General features: G+C 37.9%; 1 non-coding gene across 1 annotated transcript; it reads left to right on the top strand.

Annotated features, from left to right (window-relative positions):
• Nucleotides 1-17,048: 17,048 nt before the first annotated feature.
• Nucleotides 17,049-17,155, top strand: LOC111761324 (U6 spliceosomal RNA). The gene has a single exon (XR_002794722.1). It is a non-coding gene; the product is annotated as a U6 spliceosomal RNA (small nuclear RNA).
• The last annotated feature ends 10,358 nt before the right edge of the window (nucleotides 17,156-27,513 follow it).

Genomic DNA, 27,513 nt, shown 5'->3' on the forward strand with positions numbered 1-27,513 from the left:
CACACACACAAGACTATACCATGGATACTGAAGTATATAGATATTTTATCCCCAATCTACAAATGTGCAAGGAAAAAGTGGGGCAAAATAAAAGAAAATAAGATTATCAATAAGAAGGACTGGGCAGAAGTACAATAGAAGAGGAAATACTTAGGAGAAAACCAGTGAGAAGCAATAGTTCATGTGCCCCATCCAAACTCTTTTTTTTTTTTAAGATTAATTTAATTTATTTATTTAATTCCCCCCTCCCCCCTCCCCCCTCCCCCCTCCCCCCGGTTGTCTGTTCTCTGTGTCTATTTGCTGCGTCTTGTTTCTTTGTCCACTTCTGTTGTCATCAGCGGCATGGGAAGTGTGGGCGGTGCCATTCTCCTGGGCAGGCTGCACTTTCTTTCGCGCTGGGCGGCTCTCCTTACGGGTGCAATGCGCGTGTGGGGCTCCCCTACTTGGGGGACACCCCTGCATGGCAGGGCACTCCTTGCGCGCATCAGCACTGATCAAGGGCCAGCTCCACACGGGTCAAGGAGGCCCGGGGTTTGAACCGCGGACCTCCCATGTGGTAGACAGATGCCCTAAGCACTGAGCCAAGTCCGTTTCCCCCATTCTCACTCTTAAACCAAACAGTGCTTCTCAGGGCCTGACTCCTGCACTGTAAGAGGAAGTAGACACTTATGGAGATGAATATGAAAAAGAACTCCAGCCTTACTTACTGTACCTTCCCTAAAATATGAAGGGCCACTATAGTGGCTTGCCCTCTTTGGACCCTGAGCTGGGATGACTCTTAGGGAGCAATCACTGGAAACTGCATGCATGTTCTTTGCTGAAACAGCAGCCTGGAAACAACATGAACACCACTTGGTGAGAATGGAGCAACAGATTGGATAGGTGGAGAGCATGAAGGGACCCATATATACTTCAGAATATTCCCAAGGTGAAGAATAGATGTTACTAGTTCCTTATTTTTGTTCAGGGGAATCTCTGGGGAATTAATGTTGGCAGAAGCCAAGGAAGAAGAAAAAACAAGAAACAAAAATGCTCAATGACTCTACTGGGGAACGTTGGCAAACTTGGATTGTGCTCTGTAGGGAGAAAGAGGCCAGAGGGGAAAAGGCTGAGGAAGAAGCATCTGTACAGTGGTGAGAGAGCTGGAGTCTTGAAGCTTGGCATTTCATCAGCAAAAGCGACCAGAAAAAGGTCAAGTGACGGGTGGCCAAATGGCATTTTAAAACTGAGGACATTTAATGTTTAATTTAGAGAGCTTTATGTGGCTTTGATGTGACCCCTGCCCTCTCTTCCACCCTATGTCAATTCCACAAAAGTCTACAAGACATACATATGCCTTATTTGAGGATTTGCTTTTGTTTTTGTTTTATTTTGTTTGAAATGCAGAAAAGGCTAGATGCCTGGGAGGAGAGAGGTGGTGCAGGAAGGAAGGGAAGAGCAAATAAAAAAAGAGTAAGACCTAAGAGATTTAATTCAAAGGAAGTAAGGAACTTGAGTTGCAGGAGAGCATGACATGATGCCATCTGGATTTCAAAGAAATCCTAGGGAAGAATTTAGATTTTCCAGGTCATGGATCCAGCTGGTCTGTTTTGAACTCAGAATGTTAGTACTTCCTGGATGACTCTGCAATACATACAAATTAAAATTAATGATACCTTTATGTATGTTTGTCCTGTGGGATGCTACTAAAAGTTGTTAACACCTCAACATAGGGTTGACTGGGAGTGAGAGAGACACACTGTCTTTGGGATCTTGGATGTTCATGGGAAATGCTGAAAACACTGTTGATAAAGTGAAACTCTTTTGAAAACAAAATCTTATCTCCGGCATTCTCTGTCAATATGGTGATTATTGGTGATTTTTTCTTTACACACGTGGAATTTTTGGCTCTCTGTGGTTGTTCTCTTCATAATTTATTAGTTCAAAATAAGCTTTACAATAGAATATCAATATATAAATGAGAATCAAATTCTGTCTCTTCTGTAGTAAATAGGTCCCCAAAATATCTCTTCTTAATAACTAGCTAATAATTATAATGCTCTTACTATCTTCTCAGTCACCTGATTTAAATATGACATAATGGCTACCACTCTTTCCCATTTATAGCCGAGCACTCTGTGGCTTAGTATATTGAAGCCATTGGCATGGAGACACAGCTCTTAAGGGATAGACATAAATTTTAAACCCAAATTTGTTTGTCCTCAAATTCCATTCACTATTTACTCCTTCACAAGGAATCTATAAGTAAATAGATTACTTATTTACTTATATAATAAGTAATAAATAAGTAAATGAAATAAATTTCATTTATTTCATAAATAAGTAATTGAAAATACTTAATAAATAAATAAGTAAATGAAAAACTGGAAGTACACCTTGAATAACTGGCCTTATAGAGAGAAGACTTAGTCAAATTCACCAACCAGAGGTGATTTGTACCTGGTAGGCTCCTCACATATCTGAGGTGGCTAAGAGTTTCTTACCAACATAATTTAAAGTTGAAGATACTGAGATAAGAAGTCAACTTGAAAATCTTTTTTATCTTTTTTCTCTCCTTTTTATGAAAGAGGAAGTTGGTATATATATATATCAACTTTAACTTCTTTTATTCACCTCTACTCTCCATCATTAAAATCAACAAGGCAAGAGTTTCTCTTTGACTGTTTGGATTCTTGAAAATCCTAATTTCAGTTGTAGTAGCATGGGATGTTAAGTGTATATTGGCAGGAAGGAAGGAATGAAAGAAAGAAAGGACAGAATGATAATATAATAAACAAAAAACCCTTTTAACATTTGACAGTGGAGCCAACAAAGAATGTGTTATGCTGCCAACTCTACACGTTACAAAACATGTAGATTCTTACAAACACCCAAACTATTGTGAGATTCTTTATCTGAAAGTAGAAGTTTGGGGCCTTTGATTCATTTTGCCTGTGTAAATTCTGAGTAACTCTGTACCAAGTACTACATGCCTGGGGTTTGGTAGTGAAGATCAGGGAATTGCCATGGAGAAGGTACAAAATGGTTGGATTCTGTATATATTTTGAAGATAAGAATCAGTACAGACTGACTTAGCTAGTCAAGCTTGGATATAAAATAAAGAACATGGAACAGTAAATGGTATGATTCCAAAGAGAGATGTTGGTCAAAAATAATAATATAATGATAATAAAAATCATGTAATATTAGCAACTTTAATACAAGCTATAACTTACTGAGACAGGTAGCATAGCATAGAGGTTAGAATGGAATCTGGAAGCATACTGCTTGGTTGGATCCCAACTCTACCACTTTCTGGCTTTATGACCATGCTGCACCTTAGTTTCTCATCTGCTAGAGAGGATTAATAATAGAACTTACTTCAGGGGGTATTGATTGTAGGACATATGTATAGAATTTAGAACTGCATTTGAAACATAATAAGCACTATAAGTATATTAGGAGTTGCACATATATTAGGAGTTATTATTAGAATTATTACTGAGCATGATCCTATTTTATTTCTAATTCTTTTTTCAATCTCTCAAGAAAGTTATAACTATTCCTAAAACTACATAAAGTTACTTCTTTCTGATTTCAGATTTTATTTTCTAGTCTTCTGTGCTTAATGTGGTTCCTTTTTTTAAAAAAATACTTGCTTTTTCTCGAATATAATTAACTCACCTTTTTGAGTGCCTCTCTTTACTCAACAGTTTCATTTATCTTGCCTCAGTGAATGCTGAGAGGAATTTATTTATAGACCATTTTACAAAATCATATATGGAGGCCTACATATGTTAAATAATTTCCCCAAGATTTTACAGCTTATGAAATAGTCAACTTAGTGCCTTCTTTTCTAAAGCCTAGTGGTCTTTTGCTACTTTGTGCTGTCCCCTGTGGCTTAATGAAAAGCTCAGTCTTCAGCAGGTTTGAATATCATGAGGTAGTTTTAATAGGGAACCACTCTGGGTCACTGTGATACTGATGTTCTAGATCCCCATTTCTGGACTACAGCCATGGCAAGGTTTGCCCCAGTACTCAAACCAACTTTTGGGTGTTCTCCTTTATTATCTGAAAATATCATAACTAATGGAGAATTGGCTGGGGAAACACCAAGGAAAGCATATAATGGAATAGATATTTCTGTTTTTTCTGGGCAGGAATTTTAAAATTTATTAAGCTCATCTCAGTTATAATTTTAAAATTTTAACAGGACTTTATGTGTTTCCAGTTCTGATAAAGATTGAATAAGCACACCTCCATATGTCTTTCCCACTATATGCTACCAAAATCCCTGGACAGAGTGCATAGAAAAGCAATCTGAGGACTCTGAAAAGCAAGTGATAGGAGAAGAATTAGGGTAGGAAACAAGATTTTGAAGTACCACTGAGCTAGTGGCAGGTTTCCTATTTTATTTTATCTCCAGTTTCTCCTAGCTTGGACTCAATGATATCTGGATACTCAGGAATGTGAACCAGGTCTGGACAGAAAGAATTTCAAAAGAATCTGTTTCTGGCTCAAACAGTGGGTCAATGAGTACCAATTTAACAGAGAGAATAGGGGAAAGCCCATCAAATTTTTATGTTCTCTCTTGCCCCTGCCCATAGGCAGTCTCACAATGAGTCAGAAGATACCTATGGACGGAGTGTCTGTGGTCCCAAGACTGTGGGATGAATCCCCTTTTTAGAGCTCCATCTTCTTGCACCTTGGTCCAGAGGCAGACACAGTCACTGCAACGTCATGACAGAGCAGGGAAATTAAGTCTCAGTTTTGTTGTCAGAAGACCAGGAACACATATCCGGGGTGCTAGAAAATGCCATCAGATCACAGAAAGAAGGAATCTCAAGGAAATGACCCCATAAAGTTTCATCAGAATGTCTGAGTTCCTTCCAAATCTGTATATCTGTGGTTCTAACAGCACACCAAAAACATATATGAAATAAAGTAGAAATTAATAACTGAAAGACAAATGTAATATCTCCAAATATTTGTCAATGAAATAACACACTTGTTTTTCCCTCACTTTTTTTTGGAAATGTTTTTATTTTTAAAGAAGTTTTAGATTACATAAATGATACATCAAAATTATAGGGGATTCCCATATACCCCACCCCTTCCTTTCCCACACTTTTCCACATTAACAATGTCTTTTATTAGTGTGGTACATTTGTTATAGTTGATGAACACATATTGAAGCACTGCTACTAACCATGACATATAGTTTACATTATACTTTACATTCTGGCCCACATAATTTTATAGATTTTGACAAAGTATATAATCGTACTTCTAAATAATCTAGAGGTAAACAAGAAATTAAAAAATATTTGGAATTGAACAAAAATGGATATACAGCATATCAAAATTTTGGAGATGTAGCTAAAGCATTATTTAAAGGGAAATTTATAGTACTATATGCTTATATTAAAATCAATAACAAAAATAAGCATACTCTTTAGGAAAGTCAAAAAAAAAAGAAGTAAATGAATTCCAAGCAAGCAGAAGTAAGGAAGAAATAGAATAATAAAAGTAAAAACACAAGTTAATAGAGGGGAGCAGGTGTAGTTCAGTAGTTCAGTAGTTGAGTGCCTGCTTCCCATATAGGAGGTCCAGGGTTCAACCCCTGGTACTGCAAAAAGAGAAAGAAAAAAAAGAAAGAAAGAAAAGAAAAGAAGGAAGAAAAGTTAGTGGAAATGAAAAAATATAGAGTATGGACAATAGTTTGGCTCTTCTTCCAGAAGCTAAAAATAGAATTACCATATGATCCAGTAATCCTGCTACTCTGAAAATATTCATAAGAACTGAGAGCAAGAATGTGAACAGACATTTGCACACCAATGTTCATAGTGACATTAATCACAGTTGTTATAAGATGGAAATGACACAAGTGTATATGAACAAATGAATGGATAAAACAAATGTGATATATTCATACAGTGGAATACTCTACAGCTTGTAAGAAGAAATGAAGTTGGGATGCATATGATAACATGGATGAAACTTGAAGACATTTTAAATGAAATAAGTCAGACACAAAAAGATAAATATTTCATGGCCCCATTAATATGACTAAATATGATTAGTAAATTCATGGAGTTAAACAATTGTGTATAGGTCACTAAGTTATATAATGTGGGTTGAGAAAGGGGAGCTAATGCTGAATGTAGGTAGAATGTTTAATAAGGGTGTTTGTAAATGTGGGGAAATGGTTAGAACTGATGGCAACACATTATAGTGAGTATAATCAACACTGCTGATTTAAAAATGTAATTGTGGCTGAAAGAGGTAGTCTAGGGAGGTTAATTTCAACAGAAAGAAAGCTAGATGATAACCTAGGGACTAACAAAATGATTTTGATGGTGGATGATGATGTAGTACAAACATAAGAATGTTCCTTTATTACAGGTTGTTAAGAATATAGAGATACATGGGAAAATACAACTAATGTAGCATATAGACTATAGTTGGTAGTATATTGTAATATATTACAGCAATGGCAAGAAGGTCCTATATCAATGTCAAGGGTCAATAATGGGACGTTTAAAGGAACATGGGGCTTTTCCTTTTGGAGGAATGAAAATGTTCTGAAATGGAATGAGCTGATGACGGGACAACTCCGTGATGAAACTGAGAGCCACTGAATATACATGTTGGATGGATTGTACAAAGCAGGGTGCTAAATAACCCAAAGGATTCCATGGTAAATGATGAACTGTGCTTTACAGTACAAATATGAGAATGTTCTCTCAGGCACTATAACAAATATACAATACTAATATATGGTATTAATATTAAGATAGTTTGTGGGGAAAATACACCAAACATACGCTGTGGACTATAGATAGCAGTAATATTGTGATGATGTTCTTTCATGATTTGTAACAAATGTGTCACAACAATGTAAGGTGGGGCGATGTATGGAAGTCCTGTGTAGTATGCATAAAGTTTTGTTAACAACTGTTTAATTAAAAGAAAATAGAGGGAAGTGGCTGTGTTGCAATTAGTTGGGCTCCTGTCTACCGTATTGTAAAGGCAAGCTGGTTGGTGCACTGTGCAGAGATGATGGCTCATCCTCCACGGAGATCTGGCACACCGAGATGATGCAGCAAAGGAGACAAGCAGATACAGTAAAAGTGCACAGCGAATGGACACAGAGAAGAGACAGCAAAGGATGGAACAAGTTGCAAGGGGGGGGGGCGGGTGAATAAATAAATAAATAAATCTTAAAAAAAGAAAAGAAAAAAAGCAATAAAACCAATGATTAGATGAAAGACCACCAAAAAAAAAAAAAAAGGCAAGACAGAAATTACAATAGCTTTAGTTAAAATGATTCCCCAGTATGCCCCTAAATTGTACAGCTTAGATGAAATGGGTGAATTTACCAAAAGAGTCAAACCACCAGAACTCACTCAAGAAGAAGTGATAATCCAAAAAGTCCTATAATTTACTAAAGAAATTCAAGTCAAAGTTAAGTTTCTTTCTATTTAAGTTAAGCCTCAACATGTAAAGTGTTTCTATTTGGAATGATGGAAGTATTTTTGGGACTGGATTGTAGTGATGGTAGCACAACGTTGTGAATGGAATTAACATACTGGAATATATATGAATATGATTATAATAGAAAATATGAGATTGCATATATTGTAACAGCATAAAAATTTTTAAAACTCTATGGAACTACATTACACAACAGTGAACCCTAAGTTAAACCATGAACTTTAATTAATAGTACAATTAGAAAAATGTGCTATTGTCATTTGAAAGTAATATTCCATACCATGCAAGTATTTGGTAGTGGTTTGGTGTATGGGAATACTGTGTTTCACAAATGATTATTTTGGTTTTAGTTTTTTGTCTTTATTATTTTTTTAATATTACATTCAAAAAATATGAGGTCCCCATATACCCCACACCACCCTCCCCCCCCCCCACTCCTCCCCCCATAACAACAATCTCCTCCATCATCATGAGACATTCATTGCATTTGGTGAATACATTTCTGAGCACCGCTGCACCTCATGGTCAATGGTCCACATCATAGTCCTCACTCTCCCACAGTCCCCGCAGTGGGTCATGGGAGGACATAAAATGTCCGGTAACTGTTCCTGTGGCACCACCCAGGACAACTCCAAGTCCCAAAAACGCCCCCGCATCACATCTCTTCCTCTCACTCCCTACCCCCAACAGCCGCCATGGCCACTTTTTCCACACCAATGCCACGTTTTCTTCGATTACTACTTCTCTAACGAAAAAATATTCAAGAAACATTCTTCCCATGAAGAAAACTGTACATCCAAATGGTTTCATTGGTGAATTCTAACACCCATTTAAAGAATAAATAATATCAATTATTACTGATATCAATTATAACATCTTCACAAACTCTTTCAGAAAATAGAAGAGAGGGAACACATTCTAAAGCATCTTAGAAGGCCACAAACATCCCAATTACAAAACCAGTTAAGATAGGACGTGAAAAGAAAACTATAGACCAATATCCCTCAGGAGTATATATGTGAAAAACCTCAACAAGGTACTAGTTAATTGAATTAAAAAACATATATAATACACCATGGCAAAGTGGATTTACCCAAGCAATGCAAAGTTGATTCAATGTTCAAAAACAAGTCAATATAGTACATAATATCTTATTATTTATAGACAAAAAAGGAAAAAAAACTTACAATCATACCAGTTGATATAGAAAATGCATTTGACAATATAGAACATCCATTTCTTTCTGGTAATAGGAGGAAGCATCTTGAATCTGATCATTGATGTCTGCATAATACCTACATCTTACTTCATATATAATATCTCAGTAGGACTAGACATGCCCAATCTCTCCACTTCTATTCCACATCATACAGCACAATAACATGAAAAAGAAAAAGAAAAACACATGCAGACTGGAAAGGAAGAAAGTTGATTGTTCTATTCACAGAGAACATGATTATTTAAGTAGAAAATCTCAAGGAATTCCCCACACACACACAAAATTCAGAGAACCCAGGTCAAAAATTATGAGGTTAACATATAAATTCATTTTTATGTCTATATTAACAATCAACAAGTAGAATTAAGATATTCCCCTATGGAAATGAAAACTATGTTCAAACAAAAACCTATACACAACTATTCACAACAGCTCTATTCATAATCTCTACAAACTGGAAACAAGCTAAAATGTCCGTCAACAGATGAATGGATACACAAACTCTGGTTGGCACCTCCACAATAGAATACTATTTAGCAATAAAAATGAAAAATAAAAATTTTAAAAGCTATTGATTCATACCAAACATGAATAGTCTCAGAAACATTATGTGGAGTGAAATGAACCAGTTTCAAAAGTTAGCTACTTTATGATTCCATTAATTTGACATTCTTGTTACATAGTAGGGTACAGATTAGAAGGAGCAAGCAGTGATGTTTAAGAAGAGGGTATGCTCCAAAGGAACAACCCAAGGGCGATTTTGCGGGGATGGTGGAACGGTTCTGTATCCTGATTGTGGTGGCAGTTACACTAATCTATACATGTGTTAAAATTCGTGGAACTGTACACAATAGAAGAGTTAACATTATTACATGCAAATTTTAAATTGTATAATGAAAAGGTTAAAAATGACATGCAGAATTAAATTGTAGTAGACAAAGAGGCAAAAATATATCCACTATTGAAAAATTTATTTTTAACAATAACCATGCCATTTGGCATGGAATCATGAATCTCTTCAATGCATTTTATAAAAATATCTACCTACTGGGGATTGCCAAAAGAACAGTGCCATAATGAAGCTTTGTCTGGTATATATAGTGGAGCTGGTACAGAGAGTATAGGTTCTGTATAAGATCTGGTAGGTACTGTATAGAAGGCTCAAAGACCCCCTAATTCTACTACAGAGATCCTATCTATGTAAAACATAGTAGCAATAGAGGTTCTGGAAAGAATATACTATACCACTAACTAGCTGATGCTCTTGAGCTATTACGTAAAATCCTCACCCCTGGTTTCTTGTTTTTTTTTTTAAATGGGATAAGAGTTGTAGCAAACTCACAGAGCTGTTGGAAAGAGAAAATCTGAGTAAAGTACTTACATCAGTAACTGACGCATTGTAAGAATTCAATACATGTTAGTTCTTGTGGTAAGCTCAGTAATGGTTCCCCCAAGATGTCCATACCCATATCTCCAGATACTGGGCAAAGGTTATCTTACCTAAAGGAACTTTGCAAATGTGATTAAGTTAAGGAGGTGGAAATTCTTCTGGCTGATTCAGGTAGGTCCAATGTGATCACAAGGGTCCTACCTTGTAAGTGAAAGAGGGAGGCAGGTGAGCCTGTACCCAAGTTAAAGAGAGATGGCAAGAGGCTACACTGCTAATTTTGTCAATGGAGAAAGGGGCTGTGAGATAAGCAATGCAGGCAGCCTCTGGAAGCTGGAGAGGGTCAAGACATAGATTTATCCCCTAGAAACTCCTGGAAAAATACAGCCTTGCCAACACCTGGATTTTAACCCAGTGAAATCCATTTTGGACTTGTCTTCCAGAATGGAATGATAATGCATTTGTGTTGCTTTAAGCAACTAAGCTTGTGGCAATTTGTTTACATAAGAAAGTAATACAACTACTTAGAGCAAATAAGTCCTTTCTAGTTTTACGCCAACTTCTAAAACTGCTATTTTACCACTTTCCAAATACTCTTTTAATTCCTGACTATCTTCACTACAGAAAATACATACTTAGGTATCATCCAGAAATTGACTGTGCATGGTGACTAGACCCTCTGGAGTCGACCAAACCAGCATTCACATCTAGGCTCTAGCATTTCTCAGCTCTGTGGCCTTGAATATGTCACCTGTTTGTGTGCCCGCTTCCTCATAATCAAAATAGGACATCAAGATTTCCTACCTCATAGGCTTCTTGTGAAAAGTGAGATTCTGTCACAAATCATTTAGCACAGAATCTGGCTCTCAATTCATGGGCATTAAATGAGAGCTATCAATGTTAATAATTGTACAATCTCACTTTACAGATGAGAAGACTGAAGCCCAGAGAAAACAGAATGCTCTCTAGGTCACACTACCAATTCCTAGAGACCAGAACCCACAACTTCTGGTTTCCTGCTAACTGCGGCATCTTCATGTCGCCAATGGTGTCTCAATATCTCTATTTTACTTTATTTTTCTTTTATGAAACTTTGAGGAAGTTGGAGAGGTTTAGGGCAGAAGATGATAGATCGTAAATATTCTCCTTTAGAACTCAACCTCCTGGGCTCTCATCAAAAATTCATAACTTAATTTTCCCTTTTCCAGTTTCCTTTATTATGGGTAAAAGCCTTCTTTTCAAAATATCTATTTCAAAATCAAGTAAAAATGAGTTCCAGATGAAGCAGCCTCCTTTACACTTGCAAAAATAAAAAAAGCCTCCTATTTTTTTTTCCTTTCATGTGTCTTTTTCTGAGATCAAATGAGTCAAAGTCCAAATAACAATGTAAAGTTGCCCCAGATCTGAAGCCATCTGTCCTAGACCTTTCTTACTGAAGAGACAGAAGAATGAATGGAGGGCCTGCCCAGTTAGACCAGGCATCCTTACTGCTTGCCATCTGGTGGACAGTGGCTCTCACTGCAAAGCAATCTGAAATTCCTGCTTTTGCAAGTATCTGATCAATAAACTTAGCTCCCTGACTGTGTTTTCTGCCAAGGAATTGAGATCCACTGATAGCACAGATTAACAGCTATAAGTACACTGAATTATCTGTACTTTGGAAGGAAAAAAAAATCCATATCCAATCACCAATTAGTTGACTAGCCCTTACAGTGTGTTTTGTGTTCTCAGAGAGAATTTCTAAATAGTACCCAATGGATCACTACCACTAAAACCTGAATTTCTCATGGCTTAAAATGGAAATGTTGCCCATAAATTCTCTTTTTCAAAAACTCTTCCATATGCTTCAGTAGCACCATAGTCTTTGGGGTATAAATATATCAATTTTCTCAAAAAGCTACAAACTTTAACCTAGCTTCTCTTTATGTCTTTAATCTTGTCTTTAATCATTATCCTATACTCCCTTACATGCATCCATCCTCTGGACTTTCTTTGCAATTTGCAGTTACCTCTATGTGCTTTCCTTTCCCATGCCTCTCTGTCTTAGTATGTGTGAGTCTTTCTGTCTGCATAGACTGGCTGCCCCTGCACTTTTTAAAATGTCATATTTTACTGAACCTCATATTTCCTTCCATATGTAAACAATAGAAAAATTGGCCGTGTGTTATTTTACCTTTTCATTTTAATTACCATTGCATTACCATTGAATACCATTGAATAGTTCACACTTATAACACATTTCAATTTAATGTAAAATGTAGTTTCTCAGGCACACCAGCCTCATTTCTAGTGCTTAGTGGCCACATGCCACTAGAGACTACCGTATTGAACATTGCAGCTCTGTAGGATACTGGTGCGTTCACCTTGACTCAGACATCATTTAAGTAGATAACATCAGTTTAACGTGATGTATGGTATTGGTTTTGCATGTGAAATGGAAGATCTGAACCAATATAAGCATTTATTTGGCTACTCTATAGATTGAACGTTTCTCCCAGAGCTGGGACCATAACTTTTTCTTCCTGAAATTTTCACATTTGTTTCTGTCTATTTCCTTATCCCTCCACTTATCTCAGGCCTCGCATTTTCTGAGAAGCAGTCCCTGGTCTCATCATCTGGTCTTGAGGGCTCCTCTATGCTGTCACTCCCGTGTGTGTTGGCACTGAACCCATTGCCATTCCACCTGTTTCCTGGACGGTCTCTCCCATTTCCTGGTATGCCCCTTGAGGACAGGGATTATCCCTTGCTTCCCAGTGTCCCCAGTGCCATTAGCACTCCCGGCACAGTTGGTGCTCAATGACCCTTGTTAAATGGAGGGATGTTAGTTTCTTTTCATCGGCCGTAGTCAGGTAGCAGTCGTTAGAAAGTGTTCAACCACAGGTGTGTGAGCACCAAGGGGAAGAGCATATTAGCTCCTTTTCCGCCACCTGAGACTATAGTTCATCTCTTTTATTTACTGAGAGTCCCTCTTTGAGGTGTTATTTTTATCTTTAAGGCCTTTTGAACCCCACATTAAAATACCAGCTTCATTGGAAAAGGTGGCCCTTTGAGACCTTATTAGTTATTACCAAATGTTCCTGTGCAATTTTTGCAGTGGCAGCCAGGGGAAGTTAAGTTCCTTTAGGGGTACAAGAGCACAGTGAGGTGAGTTTTGGATATCATGAGGCAAATAGGAAAAGCAAAGCAAAACAAAACAACTGGTAAAGTAGGAAAGCCGTACAAACAAGTATTTCTAACATCACAGTTTTACTATGAACCTGATCTACTCTATTGCCTTCTCAAAGGACTTACAATGGACATTTTATTAAAATACAAACATTGAGTCAGTTCGATCTGAATTCAAATCCAAGTTCTGCCATTTCAAAACTGCATCACTCAGGGTAGACTATTCATACCCTGAGTCTTTTTTTTTTTAACAGAAAAATGGGGAATGCAAAGATCTATCTTGTGATGGTGCTTCAGAATATGATATATGCAAGTTGAGCATCTTACAAGATGCTGGTGTCACCATATGAACTCAATCATCGATGCAATGGAAATTTCTTCTGCTGTGTTCTCAAAGCCATGCATAAGGTGGCAGAAATCTAGCTACCCAATATGTTGCCCCATGTTTTGCCAAAATAGACCATCTCTTTCCCCTGTACAGCTATGACTGTAACTTTATATGCCATTCTATGTCAAAATGCTGAGCAGACCACTCCCAATCACCACAAGTAGCATGGGATTATGTACTGATTTTGGAGAAAGCATAGAAGTTGGGTATTCATTGTGTTTGGCAGTAAGGAAACAAGAATATTTCTAAATTATTTGGAATTTGGAAGCCATTTACTTTTAAATGGTCTGCCCCAAATAAAGGCCCAGAATTTTCACATCTCCAATGTATGTTTTAAATTTTTTTTTCCAATGTATTAACTACTTTACTATCATCTCTATTATTATTGGCAGAGGAATAACAGTTAAACATTAAACATTGAGTTTTTCTCCAAAATCTTTCAGCCTCAACTGATTTAAGCTCTGAGTATGTTTAAACAGTTTATGCAGCCTTTGCACAGAAATATATCTACTGCCTTAGAAAGACAAACTTCATTCTAAGAAATTCTGATATCAACTGTGCAGGAAGGGAACATCTCAGAAGTTGAATTATAACTGCCGGATATAAGGCTGAAGCACAAATTTCCTGCAGGGGCCTTGCATTTTTATTAAGAAATCTGCTGATGGAGTTTGGTTTGACCTGAGCTTGAGCTCAGAGCTCATAATATCCTGTTCCACCTCAAAATCAAATACAAGTCAATCAAAAATTATTCTGGGCCAGTGCTATGTGCAGTTGCCAGGGAGGGGTGGTGGGAATGCAGTTAAGTCCAATAAAAGTGTTTGCCAAGCTGCGTCCATTTCACCAACACAACTAACCAGCACATCTGGTTAGCCTCGTTTGGAGTGGGCATCTCCTCTGGCTTATCAACCACAAGCATCATTCTAGGAGGATAGCCATATGGTGATACAGATACATTCTTTATCATCATAAATTACACTAATTAATGAATAGTTTAGTTGCAAAAAAAAATGTTCCCAACTTCAATAAAACTTTCGCTATGACAGTCACTGAATAAAATATATTTCCAGGGCTTACAAAAACAACATTTCAGCTTCTGAGTCCATCTTTTGATAAGTATAAGAATACCCGAAAAATGGATGTATGAGACAGCTGCTGAAATCATCGATTGGAGTTACACAATTTCTCTTCTTTTCCAGAATTTACTGAGTTCATGCTAAAATATAAAGAAGCCTATTCCTAAAATGGCAAACTTAAGATGTGTATGCACAAAAATACACATACACACTCACGCTTTCACAGAGAAATATGTTTGGAAATACTAGATGTGAGTTTTTATGGCAATACTCACCCCTGAGAAACATCCTAAATTCCCCTTGTGGGTGAAGGGCTTCTATTTTTGTGTTCCCCTATCCATGTCTTCTATTAAAAACAACACATTACAGTGAAACTATTATTTATTTTAGTGTACATCTGTGTAGACTCTTCCATTTTGGAAAAAAAAGATGGTGTTTTATTCCTCTGAAATTTCCCTTGGCAAACAACACAGTATTTGGCAGAAGGCTATGCTCAGTAAATAAAAGTGAAACAGACTGAAGGTTGAATAAATGTTAGTGGCATTAACTGCTTGCAAAAACTTGAGAACAAAGTAGTCAATGGGGGGCAATATTAGAAAAGACTAAATGAAGGAGGTGAGAACAAGTCAGCTATTAGAGATGTGTGAGGAATTTAAATTTATCAAATACCATTTTCAAGTATTGATTAATTCATTCACTCCAATATATGTATTAAGCTTCTTTTCTGCACTGAGTCTCATGGTAAATCTGGGATTGTGGTAGTATCCTCAAGAGGCTTGTAAGGATAAGAATGAGTCCTCAAGGAATATACAGTCTAACACTGTATATGCTATATGATGATATATTGGTTTTAATGAATTCCTACAATAAACCTAAGAGGAAAATAAATGATCTTATTTTATATGTGAGAACACTAAAGTTCAGGAAGTTTTAGGAATAAATCATATCTCTAAAAAGGTACATATCTCATGTTCAAACCCAAGATGGCCCCATCCCAAAGCTGGTTATCTTTTTAACTGCACCATATTGCCTTGGATAAACAGGAAGTGGCAGGTAGAGAAGGGAACTGAACTACGCCCTGGTGAGAAGCATGCCCTTTCTATAATAAGGTCCATTAGAGCAAGCACCAATTTGTGTCAGGTGTGATACATTAGCAATCTACTTATCAACCTCTCAGAGCTGTTCCCTCTGCCCACCCCCCTCAATGAGCAGCCAATTTAGACGCCAAGGCATTTAAAAATAGATCCTCTAGACATTTTCCCTTATTCTAGCTCTAGGAACTGACCGCACCACCTCCCCCCATTAGTTCTCAGTGCGAACGCACTTTGGCCACCAGTCATTCCTGGAACCAGGAAAGCCGGCCTTAGACCCAGTCTGAGTATGTGTCCAAAAACCACAGCAGGAGGGGAGTGAGGCTGGGGAACTTGGGTGGTCAGAGAGAGCTTAGCTGACAGCACCTTCCACAGCTCATTTCTGTTAATAGCAAGCAGCCCTGCCTTTGTGGACCGGCTCCAGCCTGCTCACAGGGGAGCTCTGGCGATGATGGTCTCCTACCTCTTTAGGCTGAGGGGAGCTTCTGCTGAGACACTGGACTGACCTGAAGTTTTTTCCCCAAGGACAATGGGGCCCTAGAGTCTTCTCACCTTGGGGCAATGCCTTAGCTCAAACCAAGACTTTCCCTTTCTTGGCACTTCTACGGGGCATGGAAGAGGTCATCCTAGTTCTGTTTCCATTTAAACACTCCCTTTATTAGAGGCAGAAGTGATTGAGTTCATTAAAAGGATAACACCAGAGCAATCTAGTGTTTACTCCCACCCTCGTCATTCAGGGGGTACCCAGAGTTGTGGCATACGTTAGAAATCAGAAGGAAAAAGGGAAAACAGAACAAAGCATCAGGTCAGTTTTACTACTCGGTACATCACAAACAGCTTGGGAAGGCTTAAGGTTCTGAGGAGGAAGCTGCACTTTGAGCTGAGATGGTTAGATTTTTAACTCTGCAAGAATCTCATCACTGAGTTATCTGGGGGCAAGTTCCTTCCTCTCTCTAGGACTCAGGGTTCAGATCTGTTAATATCTGGTGGTTTCCAAACTTGCCTGCTGATGAAAATCACATGAGATATTGTCAAAAATAAAGATTTCTAGGTCCCGTTCAAGGACTGGGCTAACTCAGCTTCTTCAGAGCCAAGGAGGAGGTCCCAGGCTTGACTTATGGCCAGAACTGTTTAGGAAACTCTTGGCTTACTGGGTTCCCAGCTCTTGCCCATTTCTTTCATCAAATGACTGTGACAAAGTTCAGGATTTTCCAAAATCCCTCTGAAGGTGATAACATGAAACAGTCAGGTCCTTGTTTCAGCAGCACATGTTCTAAAATTGGGATGATACAGAAAAGATTAGTACGGCCCCTGAGCAGGGGTGACATACAAGTTCCTGAAATGTTCGGTTTTTGTTTTTTTTAGTTTCTCTTCAGGGTGATGAAAAATTTTGGACATTGAGAGTGGTGATGGTTTCACAATATTGTGAATGTTATTAATGATAAAAATTGCACATTTAAAAATGGGGAAGTGGATGTGGCTTAAGTGATTGAGCTCCTGCCCACCACATGGGAGCTCCCTGGTTCTTTACCCGTGCCTCCTAAAGAAGACAGTGAGTTTATGTGACTGGCAGCTACAGCAAGCTGATGCAACAAGATGACACAAAGAGAGAGACATGGGGAGGCAAAAAACATAAGAAGAGACAGAACAAAGCAGGGAGTGGAGGTGGCTCAGGCGATTAGGTGCCTCCCTCCCACGTCAGAGGTCCCAGATTTGGTTTCTGGTGCCTCCTAAAGAAATCAGGAAGATGAACAGACACAGCAACAAGAGGATGGGGAGAAATAAAGAAAATAAGTCTTTAAAAAAACTGTCAAAATGGTCAATTGTATGTTATGTATGTATGTGTGTGTATATATATACATATACTTACCATAATAACAAAAATATTAAGACATAAAAACTGAGTCAGAATGCTTAGACCCAGGCAAAATTGAGAAGTGTTATGCCCAATTCATTCTCTGTTTCTCTTCTCTATTTTTGAGCTGTTCCTTGAACTCGGGCAGTTGGCTGCCTCCTTTAGCCTGGCCATCAAGTCTGCTCAATGCACTGGTGTCCCATTCTCCTGGCCACCTCTCCTCTCCTGTCCCCTACAAAACTATTTCAACTCTGACCCACTGGAGAGTGTCTGAGAACCAATATATATTAATGTGATAATTTCTGGTTTTCGTACAGCATACCTTTGCAGGTAGAATATTTACATTTTACTAAGAATGTCACCTACACCTGAAAGAATGGCCCTCTTGGGATTTTGACCCATATGCACAGTTTGTGCTATGGAGATACTTGGGGCCATTGTGTTGCTTCCAACACTCTAAATCACATCTCATTGCCATGGAGGAAAGCACATTAATGGGGCTTTATTTTTAACACTGTGATGTGTACTGAAGATTTACCTATTAGGCTAAAAATCTTCCTGCCTCATCCACATGAAAAACTGTTTTGAAAATTTAATCAAAAATCCATTTAGCCCTTTCTGATGATATCTATCAAGTTATTATTTTCCCCCAGTTAGGAACACTCCTGTACCTTAGCTTTTACTGACAATGAAGTCTGAGTTCTCCTACTGCAAATCTAAGAATAAATTAGAACCTTATGACATCTAGGCATCTTTGAAAGGCTTAGAGAGGAAATGCACTCATAAGTGTCAAAACCACAGGTAACTGCGTTTGAAAATAATGTAGTGGACTTTTTTTCCCTATAAAGCTGAATGGACACCTGTGTGTTTCTAAATAATGTTTGCAACATTAATACCAAATGCCTGAGGATTTTCCTGTGTGCAAAATAGAAAACAACTGGAGGATCACATTACTGGAGGAGGTAAAACTTAAAGGAAAATATTTATACCAGTATTCATAGTCTGGAAAGTTCACATGAAAACTGAATATGAAGGCCCAGCACAACTTTTTGGTCTGTAAGGAAATGCACAGTGGTCCAAAGACCAGGCTCTGCAGGCAGATGGCCTGGGCTAGAATGGGCGTCCTACCACCTTGAAAATGTGAATGCCTTCGACAAGGGAATTAATGCCTTATGCCTTAGTTTCCTGATCTATAAAATGGGTATAAAGTCACCTATTCAATAGGGTTTTGTGAAAAACAAATGAAATCATGCATACAACAAACTTAGAGTACTACCTGGCACCCAGATAACACTTAATATTAGTAAAGAAAAAAAATGGTATTATTTTATTAATTAATAAGCTTCTTACCCAGAAGAGTTATTGGCCAGAGGCAATTGTTGCAGAGCCGAGCTCTCAATTCCTATCTGTTTCTTCAGTCCATATCAGATTCCTAAAAACTGGTGAGTAGGCATGATCATGAAGGAAATCTCAGAGATCCTCTTCATTTTAGACCCAGCCAAGGCCTGTCTTTTAGTCACCTGCTCCCGACTTCCTCTGCTGTCAGCCCTAGCCAAGGCGGTGGGGATTCTCCATGATCTTTCCTTGTATGGGGTTGGTAAGTCGACACCCGTTTATTGAGAACTAGCTTTTGGCAGGCACCATTCTGGGAACTGAAAAGATATTGGTGACAAAGGCAAACCGTATCCTAACTCATGCAGTTAAGGGAGAATTTTTTTTCCCAAAATTATATTTTAAATTAAAAATTTAATGTGACAAGTGCTGCAAAGAAAAAGTAGAAGGAGGCTACTATACTCAAGATGACTGAGGAAAATATATATAGGTTGGACATGTGAAAGACAACTTGAAGTTAGATTAAAGAGAAAAGTTATAAAAGGCATTGTATTCAGAAAAATATGTATATATAAAAGAAGTTTTCTAGGGTACCTAAGTGGAGATGTTGAGAAGGCAGCTGAATACACTGATCTGGAGCTCAGAGGAGGGTTCTTGGCTTAGGATATAATTTTCCTAAGGGTTGAAACCATGGAAGTAAAGAGTATACAGTGAAAACATGAAACAATCTAAAGGTGAGACTTCAGGAACTCCTAACTTTAAATTTCAGGAGACAAGTACAGATTTGATAAAGAGACCAAGAAGGAACTCTCAGCTAACCAGGAGATGAATGGCCATAGAAGCCAGGAAAGAGTGTTTCAGGAATGGGAGACTAACTGAGGATGAAGTGCTTATGAGAGGCCAAGCAGGCTGAGCATCAGCCTTGTTCAGTGGCTCCACCATGATGGAGTCCTTGCTAGCAAAGCTGAGCCAGGTTGATGGCTTGTCATCAGTTGGCATGTGAGTGGGAAGGAACAAAACCTCACAGTAAATCTGGGAAATGTCTGGTATGATGAAGGGAAAGATAAAGAACATGGTAGTTAGATAGAAAATTGAAGTCAAGGTAATGTATGTCTTGACCATATATAAAAGTTGAAGAGAAGGTTCAAAGATAAAGTTTAATCTAGATGTCAGAGTTCCTGAGAAAGTGAACTGGACCAGTGCAGAAGTGTAGGGTATTTGCTTTAAATGGGGGAAAAAATGTATCCTCACATCCTTCAGTTAACTTCTTCAGGACTGAAGAAGATAAGTTCAAATTTCTGGTTAAATGCTTTTAGATAATTACTTGCAGCTTTATTATTCCTAGTTCTACTATTGTGGTTGGAATACGTGTGTGGCAGTTATCATGTCTTTTTGATTTATTGTTCTCTGAAACAAGGTAATTTATGTCTAAGCCCAATGTTGATACGACTTCCTAACACCCTGGGACCCCAGAAGCTGACCTTGATGCCCAGGCTAGATATATATTGAGTTGTCTCATTTGATGGAAATTTGAATGTATTCTCTTCTGGAAAATAACAGCAAGAGAAAAACATTTCTTAAAGCAACATCCTAATAGTTTTTCCCTCAATTTCTTAACCTTTGTACCAGTTAATCTCTGTAAAAAATTAAGATAGGATAAAATTATGCAGGTAAACCAAAAATTCCCAACGTTGATTTCCTGCTTAGTTGTATGTTGACAAGGCTATCAGATTGTTATCAGGTTCATCTAGAACCACAAACTCCCCAGTCTATAAAATCTGGGAGAGGGAGAACTGGAAGTGTGCATGTTGGGTTTTGTGTGCTCCAGTCCAAAGTGGAAACCTGTTATTTCCTCCTACAGTTCTATTGGCTAGGACAAGTCATTTGGTCCTGGCTAACTACAAAGGGACTGGGGAATTTAGGAAAACATGTGGCAGTGGATGAACATAAATGTCTTTGAGACAAACCACTCTTCTAATCACTGTACACTACATCTACTACTTGTAAGGTCAAACAAACAAGAGTCACATCATCCAGACTGTAGGTGATGTTTGGTAGTCTCTACATCAGATCCAAACATAGTTTCTCTTAGACTAGAGGTCTATGAAATAAAGACAAGTCACTTATACCCACCCACCCACATACTCAAATTATAATATAGAACAAAGACAGGACAATCATGATAAACTTCCCATCCAATCCATAAATGGAAGAACAAGACAGCCAGAGGACTGATGTCTATAGAAACTGAGAGCTGGATGGATATTCTGAGAGCCTTCTGTCCTTGGTTAGGGGACTTTTTTGGTGAAATCCGATTCTGTTTCCCCAAAATGACTCCCAGTTCATTGCTCTCCAAGGCCTCTGACTCTACTCTCTGAAATGTTCTTGCTCTCTGGAATTATTCTCCTTGGACACATCTGCAGTAACTGTTGAGGATTATCTCCTCACTGGGAGTCATACAGCTTCATTAGAAAGTAAGAGCCCAAGAGTTGTTTTGAATGTCAAAGAGTTTATAATTTGACTCAAGCTCACAATATCTTTGCAATAAAATTCCCTGAAAATTTTAGTAGGCTTCTTGTCTATTTAAATATAATTAGCTCTATATTCCATTTTTCTTTTTGAGGCATTCTTTTTTGTTGTTGTTTACTGTTACTATGCTTCTTTGAAAGGTAATATTCTCTGATCTATTTTATTTGCTTTCTTGCCCCCTCTACAGAACTTTTATTGACAGCTGTACTTTTTTTTTTATTGACTTTGTAATAATATTACATTAAAAATATATATGTGAGGTCCCATTCAACCCCACCCCCCCACCCCCCCTCTCCCCCCCAACAACACTCGTTCCCATCATCATGACACATCCATTGGATTTGGTAAGTACATCTTTGGGCACCTCTGCACCTCATAGACAATGGTCCACATCATGGCCCATACTCTCCTCCATTCCATCCAGTGGGCCCTGTGAGGATCCACGATGTCCGGTGATCACCCCCGAGGCGCCATCCTGACAGCTGTACTTTTAATGACCCTTGCCTGTATCAGCTAATCTGATGAAAAGATTTTGTGTGACATTCCTTTAACCTGAATTTACTTCTTGCAACATCTTTATCACAGGAGAGGTTTTACCAACAGGAGTGAAAGCCACACCCATCTGATCTTTGTCAAGAAGCTTCCTCAATTTTATTTCCTTTTCTTTAGGACCTCAAAGAAGCTGTTTTTCCATCATTTCAGAGCTGAATCTCTGGAATCATTATATTCCATTTCATTTCTGCTTGACACCCTCTTCCTGAGCTCATTTCTTTCTTGGAATACCTTCCCAAATGCAATCTGTAAATATTAGCTTCCCTCTGGTATTTATTATTGCACCTATGGATCATTAATATTGCCTCTTATTTCCCAGAAACTTATCTCTCCTGTTGGTATACTAGTTTAAGTTCTTTAATACACAAATCCAGTATCATTTCTTTTTTTGAGCATCATCATACATATTGACAATAACTTTTATGTATTGAGAACCCATTGCGGTGCCAGACATAGGTCCATGTGTTAGCTCATGTAATCTGCTCAGCAATGTAGTAAATTATCACCCCATTCAGTTCATGACGAACTCAGACCCAGTTCTAATTATGCATACTGCAGATAAGGTTTGCCTGAATTAAAATGTGATTCCCAGGCATCTTAGTGTCCTTAAGAAGTCACTGCAACTTAACACATCTTTTAGATATATTTAGAATGTCAAAGTGCAGGCTTTTTTGTTAGCTTTTTTTTTTTTTATCATTTTTTCCTTAATAGAAATCCAGAAGGATAAGAGTGGGTGAAATAAGGGAAACCTCCCTGAAGTGCAAAAATAACAAGGATGCCTCGAACTACAACCTGGCAACCACATTATCCAAAGATTTAATTGAAATAACTGGTAGAAATAACACCATAACACCTAGAATTTTTTTAAATGTGACAAGTTTGTCTCATTCCTTTTCTCCTTGTTTCTTAACTTACACTATGATACTTTTAGATTTTTTTATTTTTAACAGGAAACACTGTTGTTTGGAACATTCAATTCACACCCTCTCTTTTCTGGTTCTTTCACACTTCCAGAAAAACATTGCTTACAACTGTCATTATATGTCTGGAGTCTTAATGTACTTCATCTTGTCTTCTGGCTAATTTTCTCTTAAAAATCCAAAATAAATATAAAATGAATCTTTCGATCTGTTTGCACAGTGACCTAAATATAATAGATACAGGTGATGTTCATAAAGGAACAGATAAATAATATGAGTAACAGTTTTCTTAGTGTTCACACCACATTGATCATTCACACCTTTTTGCAACTGGTGACAATCGATCATTCCAGATTTATTTTCAAAGAAAATCGTTTTCCTGAATTGAAAAAATACATATCATAATTGCTGATAATATGGAACATTCAGTATATAGGGAAATCCCATCACCCAAAAGCAAATACTTCCAGATTTCATATTCACGTATTGTGCACAGCTTACATGTAAATTTGATATTTAATGTTGAATATCTTGATTTTCTTCTTAAAAATACCAAGAAACTTTACTCATTTTTTGTAAATATTGACAACTGACTATCACATGTTAATAACGCCTTAATTTACTTAATCATTTTGGTATAATTGAGCATTTATGTGGCTTTAAAATTTTTTAGGTACAAATTTGACTCTGCCATGGATATCTTTAAGTGCTTGACAATTTTTTCCTAGACTCCTAATACAGATTGTGGGACAGCTTTCCAAAATTATTATTTAACTTCAAGATTTCAATAGTGGACCTTCTGGTATTGACTTCACTCTACAAAATTTTAGGATTGACTAGAGGAAATGATTGCTGTCATTTATGAATAGTTTATATTAAGCATATGTAGTGCATTTACTGCTGATATTTTAGTAAGTACTTACCAGTACTTTAGTCCATTCAGAAAGCCCTGAAAAGAAAGCAGAGGAGCTATTCTTTGACCTTCTTTTTGGATGAAGAATTTGAGACCAATGACTGTTAAGTCAGATGTCTGAGGTTGAGGTTACTCAGTGGCCACTTTCAGCAATCATAAGACTAATCTTTCCCTCTGTCCCACTTGGCCTTGTCTTTGTGATGGCCTCTCTAAATACCCTGCCCCCACAGGGCTGTTGCATGCCCTCTTCTTGGCTAACATTTTTCCTTCGAACACATCTGTTATGATGTTCTTCCTAAATTCATTTAGACTTATAGCTAGAGCCATACTGATAGCAAAGACTGAACTGAGCAGAATCTTTAAATTATGGGGTCAATTCCTTCATTTTAACAACAGAAGAAACTGAGTTTGATAGATTGAATCCTGTACCCCAACCAAAGAGATGTTCTTTATCTTAATCCACATCCTGTGTGTGTGAACCCGTTTATGAGTAGGAACTTTTGAAGATTTATTATCATTAGGGTATAGATTCACTTGTGTGTAGGACCTTCTAAGAGCCTATTTATGTGTAGCAAAAGTGAATCAGGTGGGCCTCAATCTGTTATATGAAGGTCTTACTGAGAAAATTTAAATATAATCAGAGAGGCTGGAAGATTTACAAGCTAGAAGTCTGAGAAAGTCATAGGAGGAGACCAAGGGCACTACCATGAAATGAAGGATTTCAGTCTCCAGAGCCCTTTCCTCCCAACCCTGGAAAAGTGTGGCCTTGCCAAGATCATGATTTGGGACTCTTGGCTTCTAAAACTATGAGTCAATAAATTCTTGTTATTTAAGCCATTGTAGGTTATTTATCATACAAGCTCTGGTGATCAAAGGCATAGAGGCAGAGGAATGTGAAAGATTCTGGATCATCACTGTTAGTAAACCTAGGATATATATATATATATATATATATATAAAGGAGCCATAGTACAAATGGAGAACACAGCATCAAGCCAACCATATTGGTTTTCTCAAAATATTCCTCTCTCAATTTCTGTCTTCCCCAACCACACATGCTATTATACCTTCTTGGTTGGAAATATGCAATGAAATCTCATGTCTAACTCCCAGTTCTCACAAGAGGTTATCTAATTTGAGTATTCAATTGATATCGTTAACCAATAATAATTAGAAAGCTAACATACTATTTCAGTTACTTATGCTCCGTGGTTTTCTTTGGCTTTCTGATCACCATTTCAGTTATCATTTTAGATCATTAATGGATATAACAGCACTAAAAAGAATTTTCTAAAAGGAAATCCCATGATGCTTCCATTCCAACTTATCTATTTGAATGTTTTCCTACTCCTTTATATATTTTGTCCAGGTATATAAAGAATGAACATAAATTTTATTAAAGTTTGAATTTTTATTATATGTTGAATTAGCCTTTGCATATTGTATATATTTTAGGTCTGCATTTTTCCATAGTTATAATTGGTAATGGCTGTGTAAGACCTCATTTTATGTATATATAAAATTTATTGGCCAATATCGAATAGGAATATTATTTATACTTTTTTACTATTAAAAATACGGCAGTGATCATTCTTGTATACTTCCCTGGGATAAGATCTATACTTACAGAATTTCCCTTGCATCTGCCCACAAGACTGACATTAAAGGGGGACAAAACATAAGCATTTTGACAATTTTCAAAGTGGATATCATAAATACCTTTCCAGAGGATAGTGTCATTTCCACTTGCAGATGTTTCTGATGTTGTGTACCATGGTTAGTCCATTATTTTCTAGGTTTCAAATCTGTGAGCTTTCTAGAGTAAAAAGGAAATTCAATTTAGTTATGTACTGGTGTACCTGGAGCTGCTCTGTGGGGATACATTTTGTGGTTTCTCTCAGGAAATTCTTAAGGGAGGAAGATGAGCCATCAATTGGTTTCCTCCCTCTAGGTCCAAATGGCAATATGGGAAAGGGTCAGGTAAGAGTGGGGCTTTAGTTAGTACACATTTTCAAAGAGGTTCCAGGTTCTCTCTTCTTCCCACTTACACCGACTGATCCCAATGGCTGGGAGTGACTCAGGAGAGAAAGCCACCCTGTAATACTTGTTTCCGTAACCTCTCACTTTCTGAGCATGGTAAGACAGGAGGATACCTGAGAAATAGTAAATGCCATTTTTTTTTAATTGACTTTGTAATAATATTACATTAAAAATATATATGTAAGGTCCCATTCAACCCCACCCCCCCACCTCCCCTCTCCCCCCCCCCCCCCCAACAACACTCGTTCCCATCATCATGACACATCCATTGGATTTGGTAAGTACATCTTTGGGCACCTCTGCACCTCATAGACAATGGTTCACATCATGGCCCATACTCTCCTCCATTCCATCCGGTGGGCCCTGTGAGGATTTACAATGTCCGGTGATTACCTCTGAAGCACCATCCAGGGCAGCTCCATGTCCCAAAGACGCCTCCACCTCTCATCTCTTCCTGCCTTTCCTCATACCCATCATCCACCATGTCCACTTTTCCCAATCCAATGCCACCTCTTCTATGTGGACATTGGATTGGTTGTGTCCATTGCACCTCTATGTCAAGAGGAGGCTCAGATTCCACACGGATGCTGGATGCAATCCTCCCATTTTCAGTTGTAATCACTCTAGGCTCCATGGTGTGGTGGTTGTCCTTCTTCAACTCCATCTTAGCTGAGTGTGGTAAGTCCAATAGATCAGATTGTAGGTGCTGGAGTCTGTTGAGGCTCAGGACCTGGCTATCACATTGTCAGTCCAGAGATTCAAATCCCCTAAATATATCTTAAACCCCAACATTAACTGCACCTCCAGCACATTAGCATGAAAGTCTTATGAAGGGAGATCCCATCTGAGTCCAGATTCCTCACACATAAACACCATTTCCAAAGAGGGGCCATCTGACCTGGTAGTTAACCCCATCGGCCATGACCATAACTCCCATGGGTCTCTTTAGCCCTCAAAGGAACCAATATCTGGGGGTTGTATCTGCTTTATCTGTCTCTCTGACTCTGCTCAGTTGTGCATGAGGGCAATCCTTCTGCCAGCCTCCAGACTCTTTTTTAGAAACTCGTAGCCATATAAACTCATTTCTCCTTTCCATTTCCCCCTTACTTTAGGTCAAACAGCATTTTAAAGTCATGGTATTTTATGTAGACGTGGCTATTCTGCTGATCCGCATTGAACCTTCCGTATAAGGTCATTTTCCAGTTGCCATTTTTGAAACAACTTACCATTTATATAAAGATACTGGAATCTAGAGCAAACCTCAGATCTCCCAGTTTGTTTACAACTACAAGCAGAAGCATTTGTTCACTGCTTTGCATTTTTTCTAGGTGTGGTCCAATTCAATATAATCTTTTGTCATGTCTGTGCCCAGTCTACTTGGAATTCTGTAAGTGTGCTATCATGGGGCTTTAGGGGACAAAAGTATTTGATTAGTTTTGTGTAAAAGAACTCATCCAAAGCCATTTCAGGTCTAAAGAATGTTTCATGCAGTTGTGAACAAAGTGAAAAGATCTGTTTTGGTTGTTCTTTAGCATTTAAGACTTCTTCAAAGAAATGACTCCATTGTGCGCAA

The sequence above is a fragment of the Dasypus novemcinctus genome, chromosome 7, assembly GCF_030445035.2.
Source record: "Dasypus novemcinctus isolate mDasNov1 chromosome 7, mDasNov1.1.hap2, whole genome shotgun sequence".
Taxonomy (NCBI): Eukaryota; Metazoa; Chordata; class Mammalia; order Cingulata; family Dasypodidae; genus Dasypus; species Dasypus novemcinctus.